Source organism: Branchiostoma floridae, chromosome 11 (genome assembly GCF_000003815.2).
Source record: "Branchiostoma floridae strain S238N-H82 chromosome 11, Bfl_VNyyK, whole genome shotgun sequence".
In the NCBI taxonomy this organism is placed as follows: domain Eukaryota; kingdom Metazoa; phylum Chordata; class Leptocardii; order Amphioxiformes; family Branchiostomatidae; genus Branchiostoma; species Branchiostoma floridae.
The window spans coordinates 13,033,211-13,046,631 of record NC_049989.1 but is presented as its reverse complement, the minus strand read 5'-3'; the positions used below and the strand labels follow the sequence as shown (position 1 = coordinate 13,046,631).

At 46.1% G+C, this 13,421-nt stretch overlaps 1 protein-coding gene across 2 annotated transcripts in view; it reads left to right on the top strand.

The window, feature by feature from the left end:
- The window catches only part of LOC118426514 (coiled-coil domain-containing protein 157-like), a 1,184,186-nt gene that overhangs the window by 863,430 nt on the left and 307,335 nt on the right, over positions 1–13,421 (top strand). The window lies entirely within an intron of this gene.

Below are 13,421 nucleotides of genomic sequence, written 5' to 3'. Positions count from 1 at the left end.
TCCTTAGTACCCCCCTACCCGGGCCGTGACAGGCGGTGTTTCAAAAAAAGGAGATAGCGGTTGCGCCTAAACAGAGCCTGTATGCTCAAGAATATCTCGAGAAGGAAATATCCGACTATTTTGCGGTTTTTACCTTTCGATTCCTTGCTAAGGGACCTTTCCAACGATAACAAGATGGCCAGGCCGGGACTTGAACCCTAAGCTACAATCGCGTCCTTAAGTCATCCTCTACCCGGTGCCGTGGCAGGCGGTGTTTCAAAAAAAGGAGCTAGCGGTTGCGCCTAAACAGAGCCTGTATGCTCAAGAATATCTCGAGAAGGAAGTATCTGAATATTTTGCGGTTTTCACCTTTCGATTCCTTGCTAAGGAACCTATCCCACGATACCAAGATGGCCAGGCCGGGACTTGAACACTAAGCTACAATCGCGTCCTTAAGTCACCCTCCTACCCGGTGCTGTGACAGGCGGTGTTAACGTTTCTAAAAATGGAGATAGCGGTTGCGCCTAAACATGCCTGTATGCTCAAGAATATCTCGAGAAGGAAGCATCCGAATATTTTGCGGTTTTTACCTTTCGATTCCTTGCTAAGGAACCTATCCAACGATACCAAGTTGGCCAGGTCGGAACTTGAACCCTAAGCTACAATCGCATCTTTAAGTCACCCATCTACCCGGTGCCGTGACGGGCGGTGTTTCCAAAAAAGGAGCTAGCGGTTGCGCCTAAACAGAGCCTGTATGCTCAAGAATATCTCGAGAAGGAAATATCCGACTATTTTGCGGTTTTCACCTTTCGATTCCTTGCTAAGGAACCTATCCAACGATACCAAGATGGCCAGGCCGGGACTTGAACACTAAGCTACAATCGCGTCCTTAAGTCACCCTCCTACCCGGTCCTGTGACAGGCGGTGTTAACGTTTCTGGAAATGGAGATACCGTTTGCGCCTACACATGCCTGTATGCTCAAGAATATCTCGAGAAGGAAGTATCCGAATATTTTGCGGTTTTTACCTTTCGATTCCTTGCTAAGGAACCTATCCAACGATACCAAGTTGGCCAGGTCGGAACTTGAACCCTAAGCTACAATCGCATCTTTAAGTCACCCATCTACCCGGTGCCGTGACGGGCGGTGTTTCCAAAAAAGGAGCTAGCGGTTGCGCCTAAACAGAGCCTGTATGCTCAAGAATATCTCGAGAAGGAAATATCCGACTATTTTGCGGTTTTTACCTTTCGATTTCTTGCTAAGGGACCTTTCCAACGATACCAAGTTGGCCAGGCCGGAACTTGAACCCTAAGCTACAATCGCGTCCTTAAGTCATCCCCTTCCCAGTGCCGTGACAGGCGGTGTTTCTAAAAAAAGGGTCTAGCGGTTGCGCCTAAACAGAGCCTGTATGCTCAAGAATATCTCGAGAAGGAAGTATCCGAATATTTTGCGGTTTTCACCTTTCGATTTCTTGCTAAGGGACCTTTCCAACGATACCAAGTTGGCCAGGCCGGAACTTGAACCCTAAGCTACAATCGCGTCCTTAAGTCACCCCCCTACCCGGTGCCGTGGCAGGCGGTGTTTCAAAAAAAGGAGCTAACGGTTGTGCCTAAACAGAGCCTGTATGCTCAAGAATATCTCGAGAAGGAAGTATCCGAATATTTTGCGGTTTTCACCTTTCGATTCCTTGCTAAGGAACCTATCCAACGATACCAAGTTGGCCAGGCCGGGACTTGAACCCTAAGCTACAATCGCGTCCTTAAGACATCCCCTACCCAGTGCCGTGACAGGGGGTGTTTCTAAAAAAAGGGGGCTAGCGGTTGCGCCTAAACAGAGCCTGTATGCTCAAGAATATCTCGAGAAGGAAGTATCCGAATATTTTGCGGTTTTCACCTTTCGATTCCTTGCTAAGGGACCTTTCCAACGATACCAAGATGGCCAGGCCGGGACTTGAACCCTAAGCTACAATCGCGTCCTTAAGTCATCCACTACCCAGTGCCGTGACATGCGGCTAGCGGTTGTGCCTAAACAGAGCCTGTATGCTCAAGAATATCTCGAGAAGGAAGTATCCGAATATTTTGCGGTTTTTACCTTTCGATTCCTTGCTAAGGAACCTATCCAACGATACCAAGTTTGGCAGGCCGGGACTTGAACTCTAAGCTACAATCGCGTCCTTAAGTCACCCCCCTACCCGGTGCTGTGACAGGCGGTGTTAACGTTTCTAAAAATGGAGCTAGCGGTTGCGCCTAAACAGAGCCTGTATGCTCAAGAATATCTCGAGAAGGAAGTATCCGAATATTTTGCGGTTTTTACCTTTCGATTCCTTGCTAACGGACCTATCCAACGATACCAAGTTGGCCAGGCCGGAACTTGAACCCTAAGCTACAATCGCGTCCTTAAGTCACCCCCCTACCCGGTGCCGTGGCAGGCGGTGTTTCAAAAAAAGGAGCTAACGGTTGTGCCTAAACAGAGCCTGTATGCTCAAGAATATCTCGAGAAGGAAGTATCCGAATATTTTGCGGTTTTCACCTTTCGATTCCTTGCTAAGGAACCTATCCTACGATACCAAGTTGGCCAGGCCGGGACTTGAACCCTAAGCTACAATCGCGTCCTTAAGTCATCCCCTACCCAGTGCCGTGACAGGCGGTGTTTCTAAAAAAAGGGGGCTAGCGGTTGCGCCTAAACAGAGCCTGTATGCTGAAGAATATCTCGAGAAGGAAGTATCCAAATATTTTGCGGTTTTCACCTTTCGCCTTGCTAAGGGACCTTTCCAACGATACCAAGATGGCCAGGCCGGGACTTGAACTCTAAGCTACAATCGTGTCCTTAAGTCACTCCCCTACCCGGTGCCGTGACAGGCGGTGTTTCAAAAAAAAAAAGGAGATAGCGGTTGCGCCTAAACAGAGCCTGTATGCTCAAGAATATCTCGAGAAGGAAGTATCCGAACATTTTGCTGCTTTACCTTTCGATTCCTTGCTAAGGAACCTATCCAACGATACCAAGTTGGCCAGGCCGGAACTTGAACCCTAAGCTACAATCGCGTCCTTAAGTCACCCCCCTACCCGGTGCCGTGACAGGTGGTGTTTCTAAAGAAAGGAGCTAGCGGTTGCGCCTAAACAGAGCCTGTATGCTCAAGAATATCTCGAGAAGGATATATCTGAATATTTTGCGGTTTTCAACTTTCGATTCCTTGTTAAGGGACCTTTCCAAAGATACCAAGTTGGCAAGGCCGGAACTTGAACCCTAAGCTACAATCGTGTCCTTAAGTCACCCCCTACCCGCTACCGTGACAGGTGATGTTTCTAAAAAAGGAGCTAGCGGTTGCGCCTAAACAGAGCCTGTATGCTCAAGAATATTTCGAGAAGGAAGTATCCGAATATTTTGCGGTTTTCACCTTTCGATTCCTTGCTAAGCGACCCCCCTACCCGGTGCCGTGACAGGCGGTGTTTCAAAAAAAGGAGATAGCGGTTGCGCCTAAACAGAGCCTGTATGCTCAAGAATATCTCGAGAAGGAAGTATCCGAATATTTTGCGGTTTTTACCTTTCGATTCCTTGCTAAAGAACCTATCCAACGATACCAAGTTGGCCAGGTCGGAACTTGAACCCTAAGCTACAATCGCGTCCTTAAGTCACCCCCCTACCCGGTGCCGTGACAGGCGGTGTTTCAAAAAAAGGAGCTAGCGGTTGCGCCTAAACAGAGCCTGTATGCTCAAGAATATCTCGAGAAGGAAGTATCCGAATATTTTGCGGTTTTCACCTTTCGATTCCTTGCTAAGGGACCTTTCCAACGATACCAAGTTGCCCGGGCCGGAACTTGAACCCTAAGCTACAATCGCGTCCTTAAGTCCCCCTACCCGGTGCCGTGGCAGGCGGTGTTTCAAAAAAAGGAGCTAGCGGTTGTGCCTAAACAGAGCCTGTATGCTCAAGAATATCTCGAGAAGGAAGTATCCGAATATTTTGCGGTTTTCACCTTTCGATTCCTTGCTAAAGGACCTTTCCAACGATACCAAGATGGCCAGGCCGGGACTTGAACCCTAAGCTACAATCGCGTCCTTAAGTCATCCCCTACCCAGTGCCCTGACAGGCGGTGTTTCTAAAAAAAAGGGGGCTAGCGGTTGCGCCTAAACAGAGCCTGTATGCTCAAGAATATCTCGAGAAGGAAGTATCCAAATATTATGCGGTTTTCACCTTTCGATTTCTTGCTAAGGGACCTTTCCAACGATACCAAGATGGCCAGGCCGGGACTTGAACACTAAGCTACAATCGCGTCCTTAAGTCACCCCCCTACCCGGTGCTGTGACAGGCGGTGTTAACAGAGCCTGTATGCTCAAGAATATCTCGAGAAGGAAGTATCCGAATATTTTGCGGTTTTTACCTTTCGATTCCTTGCTAAAGAACCTATCCAACGATACCATGTTGGCCAGGTCGGAACTTGAACCCTAAGCTACAATCGCGTCCTTAAGTCACCCCCCTACCCGGTGCCGTGACAGGCGGTGTTTCAAAAAAAGGAGATAGCGGTTGCGCCTAAACAGAGCCTGTATGCTCAAGAATATCTCGAGAAGGAAGTATCCGAATATTTTGCGGTTTTTACCTTTCGATTCCTTGCTAAGGAACCTATCCAACGATACCAAGTTGGCCAGGCCGGAACTTGAACCCTAAGCTACAATCGCGTCCTTAAGTCACCCCCCTACCCGGTGCCGTGGCAGGCGGTGTTTCAAAAAAAGGAGCTAGCGGTTGTGCCTAAACAGAGCCTGTATGCTCAAGAATATCTCGAGAAGGAAGTATCCGAATATTTTGCGGTTTTCACCTTTCGATTCCTTGCTAAGGGACCTTTCCAACGATACCAAGATGGCCAGGCCGGGACTTGAACTCTAAGCTACAATCGCGTCCTTAAGTCATCCCCTACCCAGTGCCGTGACAGGCGGTGTTTCTAAAAAAAAGGGTCTAGCGGTTGCGCCTAAACAGAGCCTGTATGCTCAAGAATATCTCGAGAAGGAAGTATCCAAATATTTTGCGGTTTTTACCTTTCGATTCCTTGCTAAGGAACCTATCCAACGATACCAAGATGGCCAGGCCGGGACTTGAACTCTAAGATAAAATCGCGTCCTTAAGTCACCCGCCTACCCGGTGCTGTGACAGGCGGTGTTAACGTTTCTAAAAATGGAGCTAGCGGTTGCGCCTAAACAGAGCCTGTATGCTCAAGAATATCTCGAGAAGGAAGTATCCGAATATTTTGCGGTTTTTACCTTTCGATTCCTTGCTAAGGAACCTATCCAACGATACCAAATTGGTCAGGTCGGAACTTGAACCCTAAGCTACAATCGCGTCCTTAAGTCACCCCCCTACCCGGTGCCGTGACAGGTGGTGTTTCTAAAGAACGGAGCTAGCGGTTGCGCCTAAACAGAGCCTGTATGCTCAAGAATATCTCGAGAAGGATGTATCTGAATATTTTGCGGTTTTCACCTTTCGATTCCTTGTTAAGGGACCTTTCCAACGATACCAAGTTGCCCGGGCCGGAACTTGAACCCTAAGCTACAATCGTGTCCTTAAGTCACCCCCTACCCGCTACCGTGACAGGTGGTGTTTCTAAAAAAGGAGCTAGCGGTTGCGCCTAAACAGAGCCTGTATGCTCAAGAATATTTCGAGAAGGAAGTATCCGAATATTTTGCGGTTTTCACCTTTCGATTCCTTGCTAAGAGACCCCCCTTCCCGGTGCCGTGACAGGCGGTGTTTCAAAAAAAGGAGATAGTGGTTGCGCCTAAACAGAGCCTATATGCTCCAGAATATCTCGAGAAGGAAGTATCCGAATATTTTGCGGTTTTCACCTTTCGATTCCTTGCTAAGGGACCTTTCCAACGATACTAAGTTGGCCAGGCCGGAACTTGAACCCTAAGCTACAATCGTGTCCTTAAGTCACCCCCCTACCCGGTGCCGTGGCAGGCGGTGTTTCAAAAAAAGGAGCTAGCGGTTGTGCCTAAACAGAGCCTGTATGCTCAAGAATATCTCGAGAAGGAAGTATCCGAATATTTTGCGGTTTTCACCTTTCGATTCCTTGCTAAGGGACCTTTCCAACGATACCAAGATGGCCAGGCCGGGACTTGAACTCTAAGCTACAATCGCGTCCTTAAGTCATCCCCTACCCAGTGCCGTGACAGGCGGTGTTTCTAAAAAAAAGGGTCTAGCGGTTGCGCCTAAACAGAGCCTGTATGCTCAAGAATATCTCGAGAAGGAAGTATCCAAATATTTTGCGGTTTTTACCTTTCGATTCCTTGCTAAGGAACCTATCCAACGATACCAAGATGGCCAGGCCGGGACTTGAACTCTAAGATAAAATCGCGTCCTTAAGTCACCCGCCTACCCGGTGCTGTGACAGGCGGTGTTAACGTTTCAAAAATGAGCTAGCGGTTGCGCCTAAACAGAGCCTGTATGCTCAAGAATATCTCGAGAAGGAAGTATCCGAATATTTTGCGGTTTTTACCTTTCGATTCCTTGCTAAGGAACCTATCCAACGATACCAAGTTGGCCAGGTCGGAACTTGAACCCTAAGCTACAATCGCGTCCTTAAGTCACCCCCCTACCCGGTGCCGTGACAGGCGGTGTTTCAAAAAAAGGGGCTAGCGGTTGCGCTTAAACAGAGCCTGTATGCTCAAGAATATCTCGAGAAGGAAGTATCCAAATATTATGCGGTTTTCACCTTTCGATTTCTTGCTAAGGGACCTTTCCAACGATACCAAGTTGGCCAGGCCGGGACTTGAACTCTAAGATAAAATCGCGTCCTTAAGTCACCCCCCTACCCGGTGCTGTGACAGGCGGTGTTAACGTTTCTAAAAATGGAGCTAGCGGTTGCGCCTAAACAGAGCCTGTATGCTCAAGAATATCTCGAGAAGGAAGTATCCGAATATTTTGCGGTTTTCACCTTTCGATTCCTTGCTAAGGAACCTATCCAACGATACCAAGTTGGCCAGGTCGGAACTTGAACCCTAAGCTACAATCGCGTCCTTAAGTCACCCCCCTACCCGGTGCCGTGACAGGCGGGTTTTTAAAAAAAGGAGCTAGCGGTTGCGCCTAAACAGAGCCTGTATGCTCAAGAATATCTCGAGAAGGAAGTATCCGAATATTTTGCGGGCTTTACCTTTCGATTCCTTGCTAAGGAACCTATCCAACGATACCAAGTTGGCCAGGTCGGAACTTGAACCCTAAGCTACAATCGCGTCCTTAAGTCACCCCCCTACCCGGTGCCGTGACAGGTGGTGTTTCTAAAGAAAGGAGCTAGCGGTTGCGCCTAAACAGAGCCTGTATGCTCAAGAATATCTCGAGAAGGATGTATCTGAATATTTTGCGGTTTTCACCTTTCGATTCCTTGTTAAGGGACCTTTCCAACGATACCAAGTTGGCAAGGCCGGAACTTGAACCCTAAGCTACAATCGTGTCCTTAAGTCACCCCCTACCCGCTACCGTGACAGGTGGTGTTTCTAAAAAAGGAGCTAGCGGTTGCGCCTAAACAGAGCCTGTATGCTCAAGAATATTTCGAGAAGGAAGTATCCGAATATTTTGCGGTTTTCACCTTTCGATTCCTTGCTAAGCGACCCCCCTACCCGGTGCCGTGACAGGCGGTGTTTCAAAAAAAGGAGATAGTGGTCGCGCCTAAGCAGAGCCTATATGCTCCAGAATATCTCGAGAAGGAAGTACCCGAATATTTTGCGGTTTTCACCTTTCGATTCCTTGCTAAAGGACCTTTCCAACGATACTAAGTTGGCCAGGCCGGAACTTGAACCCTAAGCTACAATCGTGTCCTTAAGTCACCCCCCTACCCGGTTCCGTGACAGGCGGTGTTTAAAAAAAAGGAGATAGCGGTTGCGCCTAAACAGAGCCTGTATGCTCAAGAATATCTCGAGAAGGAAGTATCCGAATATTTTACGGTTTTTCGAAAGGTCGCTCAGCACTGGATAACCGAGTGCCGATCTACTTAAGTCATGTTTCCGCACTCGGTTTTCCAGTGCTCGGTGACTTTTCGGCACTAGAAGCCGTGTGCTAAGATCACTTCAGCACTGGAAGCCGTTTGCTATGATCATTTCATGACCTTTCAGCACTGGGCTTCTAGTGTCCAAAAATTCCTGGAACTTAACTTCATTTACCCGCGTCATAGACCCTGGGGTTCGCGGATAAATACTGTGTTCTGCTACCATAACGCTAGAACGCCTCACGCTAAAGCCACCAAATTTGGTGTTTTCCAAAAATATTGTTTGCAACAATTTCAAGAAGAGTTTGAAAAATTTGCCATCTTTTCGTATTGCCATGACAACCGTTTGTTGACCATTTTTGACAAAAATCGCTAATAAATTATGGTACATTGATTACGTCACCAGCCAAAATCCAGATTGCGGACAATATGACCAGATCAAAAATTACTAGCATTTAACACATATACGGTAGCACATATTGAAATGTTGCTTTCATAAGGCTTGATACTATCTATTTGTGACATTTCTGTGTATTCATTGAAATATATTGAAGTGATTTCGGGAGTTTATTGGTGAAACATTACAGATCTGGCGGTGTGGTTTACAAACATGTATTCGCAACTCGTCTGTGAAAAGGAAACAAATGGAAGAGAGACCTTGCAGACAATCCAAGTTAAAATGGGCAAAATATACAGTCTTCATACATACCTTGTAACTTTAGTTGTATTTCAAAAATTGAACGTAAAGGAATCATGGTACGCAGTTCTAACTTGCAAGGTAAGAATGCGGCTTTGCTGTATTATGAAATACATGTATAACGTTCGACTCCAAATAACAAGCAAACTATTAAAAGGAAGCTCGACGAAAAATCGTTTATCAACAGATAATAGGTGTGAACTATTCACCCCTGTCCCTCGCGTACGCGTGCCACTGGATCAGTACGTGATATTTGTGTACTTTGCATGTGAACGAATTGACGTAAAGGCGTGTCCTCGCTAGAAATCTACTGGTTGTGTCTCAGTAACGACCCCCCGGAGATCGTTAGCACCCCCCCCCCCCCCTGTATAAAAAACAATGCTTTTGCGAACGTATAAATCAACACCATCTACGGTACGGAATAAGTCAGCTATAACTGTTATGTTTTCAATTTGTCACAGTATTTTCTTTCTTGTGCAGAAAACATTTCCAAAGCATTAACAAAAACACAAGTGAATACTAGTTTCTCATTATTTACACTATCGACGCGCAAGTTAATATACCTGTTACCTAAAAGCTACAAAAACACTTGTAAAGTACCAGTCTTTTGAAACACACAGGTAAATAAACTAGTTCCTAAATACAAAAAAACAGTCGTATTGGAGGTAAAGGTACAGAGAATGTGCGTTATTATAATCAAGGAGCTTTTATGATAAAAGCTCCTTGTTATAATGAATACCTTATTTGCATAATTGTTACAGGCACTTCATAATTCTTTTGTGGTCTACGGTAGAGACCTCGTATTGGGAGATAACGGTTGCTTGAAGACAGGTTAGTACAATGAAAAATGTCGAGACTGGAGTATATGCAACAAAGGAATACAAGAGACCCAGCCCTTCCAGTTAGAAACAAGTCCAACTATATTTAATATTAACATTATGGTTAGAGTTACGTATCGGACTCGTGTACTTATATAAGTCTGAAACTGCATACCAATCAAGTTCTAAAATGTTACGTAAACCCTTTTTTTTGGGGGGGGGCAAATCGCTAGACTAGAGGGGGCGAGACAGGGGGTGAGATCACTAGCCCGGGAGGGTGAGATCGCTAGTTCAGTTTTGCCCCCGGGGGTGGGGTGGGGGGCGAGATCGCTAGTGACTTCGCCCGCGGGTATGGGGGCGAGATCACGGGGGGGGGGGGGGTAGATCGCTGTGCCACCGGTCTAAATAGGGTTAAGATATCACCCTAACCCGGGCTTACGGCTAACGTTAGCGGTAAGGCCACGACTAGAGTGCAAACATCCAGGAATATCTGGAGAAGAACAACGCACAAAAAGACCAGAAGTCCTAACGTGCGGACGTAACGCAGGCCTCGACCATTTTACCTAAGAACGTTGGGGGTAATTCCTGAAATTACATTGATTATAAAAGCAGCAACCGTGAATATAAATAATGTGCATTATATTTAATATCTCGCAACTGCGTGCAGATGACACCAAACTAATTCATATCACATGACGAATGCGGCAAATGGAACAGATGACACTCATCACACCATCCAAAAACAATACTCTGTCGTCTGCGGTTACAGAGTAATAATTCTCTTCAGTAAGATATAGGTAAGAGAGGGCAGCATATCAGTCTATTCCTGTAACTGGCAGTTGTCTGGCTGTTACGGTTGTATTTTGTGGTAAGTCTCTGGACTTTTACGGCAGAATGAATGGACGAACGATAACAAGATAACATTCAAAATTACAAACATCTCCCTTTCATTAAAAACACAACAATGTGATTTACCTCTATCAATTCAGAAAACACTTTAGTCGCTCTTTCCATAGGTTTGATGTCTTGTGAATTCTGGATCCACCTGACTGTTTCTTTATCAAATCGCATGCATGTCTCCAGAGCTTCAGCTAGTGTGGTATCGATATATAATATAGTTAACTATAACACGGTATAAGCATAAAGAAGGTTATATAAACTCCTTGGTATAAGTATAAACTCCAACTGGAGAAGAGAAGCGTTCAGCATCATTTGAGGAAATAGACTTAGACTTAGAACTTTATTGCACGACAATTGTATTACCCCTCTCACATTTGGCGAAAATTCATCGGACGACCATTCTGCGGCAATCGCCCGAGCCTCGCTTATAATGATAAGTTTATTGCACAACAATTGCACAAGGTACAAAGAATGCCTTATATGTGACAGGGACGGTTTTCAGGTGAAAAATACGCGCAACCCTCTGTCGATCTTAAATATGGCCGATCTTCCATCGATACGCCGGAAGATCGTGGATAATGTGACAGGGGTATAAAGGATACAATGTGGCAACTTGCGCATACAAGATCATACAAACAGTTTAACTACATGAGTTGCTATTCAAAATATCTAAAAAGTCTAAGAAACTAATCGAATGGTAATAGTATAAACAATCAAGCTAGCCTTATCTTACTCTCCAAGCAGAGGTTAGGCTCCAACTATTTTTTACGTTTTTTAGTCGTTTTTATCGGGCTTTCTATTTTGTATTTAATCTTGCTGTTTCAAAACCTGTTTGACTGGCGCACTTAAAGAAAAATTGCAAAATAGAAAGCCCGATAAAAACCACTAAAAAAACGTGAAAAAACAGCCGGAGCCTAACCTCTGCTTTGAGAGTAGCCTTATCTATTTTTTAAAGGAGTTGTAACGTTATATGATGAATTGACTGACATAGACAACATAGGAAATACGCTGGAGGAAATTTACCTTGGTGTCAGGCAACATGTGACGTCACGATGCAAGTGGCCGCCTTGAGCGAAGAGAGTTTGAACTGGAGACGTGGGGAGGGCGGCTGGATCTAAACACGGATTTAATTCATTACAACCACGTTTTAACTCACAGTACTATTTTCTCGACTAGTACAGACTCTTATATATAACTCTAGGAAGTTTTAAGAACGAGGAACTTGATTTGGACGTGCTAGAACGGAGTAGGTAACTTGAGGTGCGCACGACTTCGACATGGCGGCTTGCACCAGTGGATGACAGCGGGCGTACACAAGTTTACGACCGGCTGGGTTGCGAACCTTCGTCGTAATGTCGCCCAGGTACTCTACAGATTCCCTTCTCCGAACAGTTTGTAGCAGGTCTATGTGGAGATATAAGCTGACGACATGAGGAGGGGGAGGGGGGGGGGGGGGGAGAGAAGATTGGGAAGCTTGGTGTACGTATGTGGCCTTTGCCTGGTCCATTATCTGTTTAACAACAGGTGAAAAACATCACGCACAGCTGGAACATATTAGATACAAATTATGTTTAACGTTACGGCAACTAACAACACTTCAAACTTCTAAAATAACATGTCATATCTTTTTGCAAAGTAAACCAGTTTTATTTTTGTCGCTTTAGAACGAGAAAACGTAGGGTTTCTGGAAAAGGTCCCATATTTTGTAGCACCTGTACATGTGCTTAATCATATGCGTTTTTCATCATCGTCTAAATTAAAGATGGGACTTATTAGAGACAATACAACTGGACTGACAACAGAAAAGAAAATTAAAGGGCAGCTCCACCCATGTTAGGTAGACATTGATAGCAGTCCTCTATATACTGTAAATGCAGAAATGTTCGCGGTGGTTTTATGTTCGCGGTTTTCGCGGTGACCACTACACTACGAACCTAAAACCACCGCGAACATTTTTCTATCATAGTATGAGACTGCAGTCTATGGCGCTACCGCGAACTTAAAACCACCACGAAAACCCCATTTTCCCGCGACCGCGAAATTAAATCCCCGCGAACTTTAATACATTGCCTATGGGAGTTGTGACATCTAAAGACATACAAATCTGTCAGTAGCATCGAGTCCCTTAAAATCTGTCGCACTCGATTCGAGAGATGTGCATAACTAGTACTCATTACGTAAAACAGCGTATCTGGAACATCCATTATAAAGTGAAAAGGTGCTTTTGACAAGAAACACCTGTTTCACCATACCATCCACAGGTGTGAAGAAACATGCTAAATAGATAGGATATTGATCCATAACACTGAGGCAAAATTGAAGATGAGGTGAGGAAGCTTGCAAAACTGTCAAGCTGCCATATACCGCACCATCGCACGTGTGGCGGGTTCTTTAACGTGCATGGGGTGTGGCTCTCCCCATACACGGGACCTCCATTTAACGTCCTATCCGAGGGACGGCCCTATCCGAAGCTAGGTACTCATTTTAACCTGAGTAAAGTGAGGAAAGCTGTGTAAAGAAAGTGCCTTTCCCAAGGGCACAAGATCGGTAACACGGCAGCTGGATTCGAACCCGCGACCTCTCGGTCACGGGCCGAACACTGCGCTACGCGGTCCCACATATTCGCTCAGTACCCCTGGTGAAGTGCGCTCGGTACCTCTGAGTCAGAACCCCTGGTGTAGCGCTCAGTACCCCTGTCGTAGTGCTCACTGCCAATGGTGTAGAGCTCAGTAACCCAAGTGTAGCTCTCAGTGCCCCTGGTGTAGCGCTCAGTACCCCTGGTGTAGCGCTCAGTACCCCTGGTGTAACGCTCAGCACTACTGGTGTAGAGCTCAGCAACCCTGGTTTAGCGCTTAGTGCCCCCTGGTGTAGCGCTCAGTAACCCAAGTGTAGCTCTCAGTACCCCTGGTGTAGCTCTCAGAACCCCTGGTGTAGTGCTCAGTACCCCTGGTGTAGTGCTCAGTACCCCTGGTGTGGCGCTCAGTACCCCTGGTGTAGCGCTCAGCACTACTGGTGTAGGGCTCAGCACTACCGGTGTAGAGCTCAGCAACCCTGGTTTAGCGCTTAGT